This window comes from Macadamia integrifolia, unplaced genomic scaffold (genome assembly GCF_013358625.1).
Source record: "Macadamia integrifolia cultivar HAES 741 unplaced genomic scaffold, SCU_Mint_v3 scaffold448, whole genome shotgun sequence".
NCBI lineage: Eukaryota > Viridiplantae > Streptophyta > Magnoliopsida > Proteales > Proteaceae > Macadamia > Macadamia integrifolia.
Genome location: NW_024870451.1, coordinates 129,474 through 134,245, shown reverse-complemented (window position 1 = coordinate 134,245; position 4,772 = coordinate 129,474). Strand labels below are relative to the sequence as shown.

General features: G+C 39.4%; 1 non-coding gene across 1 annotated transcript; it reads right to left on the bottom strand.

Moving 5' to 3' along the window:
• Positions 1-909: 909 nt before the first annotated feature.
• On the bottom strand, positions 910-1,016 carry LOC122068652. Its single transcript, XR_006137220.1, has one exon. It is a non-coding gene; the product is annotated as a small nucleolar RNA R71 (small nucleolar RNA).
• Between the last annotated feature and the right edge of the window lie 3,756 nt (positions 1,017-4,772).

Genomic DNA, 4,772 nt, shown 5'->3' with positions numbered 1-4,772 from the left:
GTGTTCGACCCGTAGCTACACTGATCCGTACGCTTGCGGTTACATTTTAAATCTCAAACAAGTTTTTGGCGCCGTTGCCGGGGAGACAGTTCCATGTTATTTTTCACTTTCTTTTGGTAAATCGGAGTGCTTTGTTTGCTTTGTTTTATATTTTTCATTTTCTTTTATTGAATTCCTGAGAAGAACAACTTGCAATAATAGTTGTATCAGTGGAGGTCGCCATGCCTCACAGTATGATAAAGACAGGTTTCACCCTGTAGCAGTACCTCAGGAATTGACCTGAGCAACCCCGGATCCCTGCCGGTAAGCTCCCAAAAAGCAAAAAATAAAAAAATCAAAAAAATCAAATCATAAAAAAAAAAAGTTTTGCTATCCATTCTTTTGTGCTTGTCTTACTTTAGTTGTGGGTAGTTTTTCTGTTGCATGAGTGTTAAGTGGGTACGTAATACTAAGAATCGGTTAGAAAGAAGAGATCCAACAAGTAGTGACCCTATACGTTTGCTCTCTTTAAAACCCTTCAATATGGGAGACCAATAGCAAAACCCTTCATCTAAATCTCTGAAAGATAGGTTCTACCCTGCTAGAACAGCCCAACCTTTCTGCATAGTTCTACCACAAGCCCAGGGCAACAATTTTGAACTCAAATCTCAATACATCACTATGTTGCCCCACTTCCATGGGTTGACCTCTGAGGATGCATACCTATTTCTAAGGGAATTTGAAGAGGTATGTGTTCTAATTAAGATCCAACAGCTTTTTGATGATTCTGTTAAGCTTAGGTTTATCACTTTTGCATTGAAAGACCACGCTAAGAAGTGGTTGTATGGATTACCCACAAATTCAATTACCTCATGGGAACAGTTCACAGTTGTCTTCCTTAAGAAGTTTTTCCCAACTCACAAGACCAATAAGCGTAGAAGTGATATCCTTCAGTTTAGGCAAAAACCTAGTGAGTCATTTTCCAAACTTATGGAGAGATTCAAGGATCTACTCCAAGAATGCCCTCACCATGGCCTAGACCTATGGCATTTATGTCAAATAATTTATGAGGGTATTGATTACCCAATTAAACAAATGATAGAGTCTATGTGCCCTGAGGGATTCACATCCTTTACAGATGAAGGAAAGGCATGAGAATTCTTACTTGACTTAGCTGACAAAATCCGTGAGTGGGAATCAACCCAAGAGAGTGAAAGAACCATAGGAGGAAAAGGATATTTTGTGGATGGGATAATAGCCAAGGAAGCCCATTTGGATAGCCTAATCAAGAGGATTGAGGCTATTGTTCCTAGAGAGCCATCATCAGTCAATTTGGTTAAGATTTGTGCTTGGTGCCAATCCCCTGGGCATGTCATAGAAGAATGCCCCAACACCTCTGGGGGCATTTCTAATGATAGTGTTAATGCCTTATATCAGAATAATCCATATAGTAACACCTACAATCCAAGATGGAGAAATCACCCAAATTTCTCTTGGAATCAGGGCAACCAAGCAGGACCTTCCAATTTCTATAATCAAGGTCAACCTGGACCCCAAAGGCCTCCCTTTGCACAACAATATTTTTCCCAAAATACTTTTCCTAGGTCAAATGTAGGACCTCAGGCGAGTTTTCCTAGGGCCCCTCTCCTATCATCTTATCAGCGACCCCTTGGGTTTACCAATACTAGAGAGGCAAGTAGAATAAGTGACTTGGAAAAAAATATGGCCCTCCTCATGACAAGCCATCAAAATATTACGAGAGAACTTACCCAAGTTGTCTCAATTATGCATGAGAGGGAGAAGGGAACTTTACCTAGTCAACCAGAGCCTAACCCTAGGCATCATCAGCCTCTTAGTTCACAAGGACCAACTAATGCACCATTGAATATAGTACAAGGTCAGACCCAACAAGGGCCCTCTAACCAATGTAATGTTGTTTATGCCCTTAGGAGTGGTAGAGAGTACCTACAGAGCGTTCCTAAATCTTCCTCATCTAGTACTCATGTTAACTCTCCTTCAGTTGAGGACACAAGTGTACCTCTTGTTTCAGGTTCGTCTGATGAACCTAAGGATTTTTCTGAAACTAAAGATGATTTGGTTAAGGAAACCAAAAATGATTCTTCTGAACAGGGGCAAATCCCTAACAGTCCTTATGTTCATCTTGTCCCATTTCCTAATCGCTTGGTAAACAAAAGGAAGACTGCTTCCATAGACAAGATTTTAGAAGTCTTCAAAAAGGTAGAAGTGAACATCCCTCTTTTGGATGCCATATCCCAGATCCTCGTCTATGCAAAGGTAATGAAAGATTTGTGTACTCACAAACGTATCACTAGTGTGCCCAAAAAGGCATTCTTGGCAGGTAACAATAGTTCCATAATTACTCAGCCTATAGCTGCCAAGTATAAGGATCCAGGGAGCCCTACCATATCTTGTGTCATAGGCAACACCTACATTGAGCATGCCTTACTTGACCTTAGCGCAAGTGTGAATCTTTTACCTTACCAAGTGTACAAGCAACTAGGATTGGGAGAATTGAAAGCCACTGGAATTACTCTTCAGTTGGTAGATAGGTCTGTTAAGATTCCTAAAGGGATGGTTGAGGATGTGTTACTAAAGGTGGGAGAATTTATTTTCCCTGTTGATTTTATTGTGTTAGATACTAAGCCCTTTTCAACCAAGGATGAGATCCCAATAATTCTAGGAAGACCATTCTTGGCTACCAGTAATGCATTAATCAACTGCCAGAATGGTTTCCTAAGATTATCTTTTGGTAACCAAACTATTGAGTTTAACATGTTTAAGATTGGCAAGCAACCATATATGGAAAAAAAGATCAATATGCTTGAGGATTTTCTACATTTTTCTGATGATTTAGTTACCAACTTTGATATTGATTTTGATTTATAATTCCAAGAGTGTATGGATGAGTTGGATGATGACAGTGAAAATTTATTTTCTGAAGTCTTGAGTCTTCACACACTTGTGGAGCCCTTAGGACCCTTTTCCAATTCCATTCCCAAACCTTCCATAGTTGAGCCCCCTAAGCTAGATCTTAAGGAGTTGCCATCTAATTTGAGGTATGCTTTCCTAGGACCTGACCAGACTCTTCCTATAATAATTTCTTCAAATTTGACTTCTATCCAGGAAGAGGAGTTACTTAAAATGTTAAAAGATAATAAGGAAGCCCTAGGTTGGACCATGGCTGATATCAAGGGTATAAGCCCTTCTATTGTGCAACATCATATACATCTTATGGAGGATTCCAAACCATCCATGGAACCCTAAAGAAAAGCTAACCTAGTGATGATGGAAGCCATTAAGAAAGAGATCCTAAAGTGCTTGGATCATAGAATAATTTATCCTATTTCTGACAACCAATGGGTAAGCCCAGTTCACGTAGTGCCTAAGAAGTCTGGGGTGACTGTAGTTCCCAATGCCAATAATGAACTAATTTCAACCCGTGTCCAATCAGGGTGGAGAGTGTGCATAGACTACAGGAAACTTAACGAGGCAACTTGGAAGGACCACTTCCCATTGCCATTCATTGATCAGATGTTAGAGAGGTTAGCTGGACATGAGTACTATTGTTTTCTTGATGGATATTCTGGCTATAATCAAATCCCAATTGCTTTAGTGGACCAACATAAGACCACTTTTAAATGCCCATATGGAACATTTGCTTACAAGCGTATGCCCTTTGGGCTTTGCAATGTCCCAGCTACGTTCCAACGATGCATGATGAGCATCTTTTCTGATATGGTCGAAAAATTCTTAGAAGTATTTATGGATGACTTTTCAATTCATGAAATTTCCTATTCTGAATGTCTTCATCATCTTTCCCTAGTTTTGAAAATGTGCATATCTAAGAATTTGGTTTTAAATTGGGAGAAATGTCATTTTATGGTTAAATCTGGTATTGTTTTAGGCCATATAATATCCAAGGAGGGAATTAAGGTAGATAGAGCCAAAGTGGATTTAATTGATAATTTACCACCTCCTCAATCTGTTAAGGATGTTCAGTCCTTTTTAAGGCATGCAGGCTTCTACAGAAGGTTTATTAAGAACTTTAGTCAGTTAGCCCGACCTCTCACCTCATTACTTGCCAAAGATCAGACTTTTGAGTTTTCCAAAGAGTGCCTAGAATCCTTCAAGCAACTTAAGAAAGAGTTGACCAATGCACCCATTGTTCAACCATCTGTTTGGACTGAATCTTTTGAACTGATGTGTGATGCTTTGGATTTTGCCATAGGAGCAGTTTTGGGTCAAAGGATTAATAAGTTGCCCACTGTCATTTACTATGCTAGTAGGACCTTAAATGATGCACAACTCAATTATACAACAACTGAAAAAGAATTTTTAGTTGTTGTGTTTGCATTAGAAAAGTTTCAGTCTTACTTGGTTCACATGTGGTGGTGTATACTGATCATTCTGCCCTCAGATACCTAGTTCAGAAGAAGGATGCCGAAGCTCGTCTCATTAGGTGGGTTTTACTTTTGCAAGAGTTTGATTTAGAAATTAGGGATAAGAAAGGAGTTGAAAACCTAGTTGCAGACCATTTATCCCGGCTTCCCAATTCCTTGACTGTTGATTCTCCAGTTAACGAGAACTTTCCAGATGAACAATTATTTGCAATGTCCAGTGAACCATGGTTTGCTGACATTGTCAACTTCTTAGTTTTAAGTGTGACTCCGGATCACTGGTCCACCCACGCTAAGTATAGGTTTCATTTCCAAGTTAAGCACTTTTTCTGGGATGATCCTTATTTGGTTAAGATATGTCCGGATCAGATTATC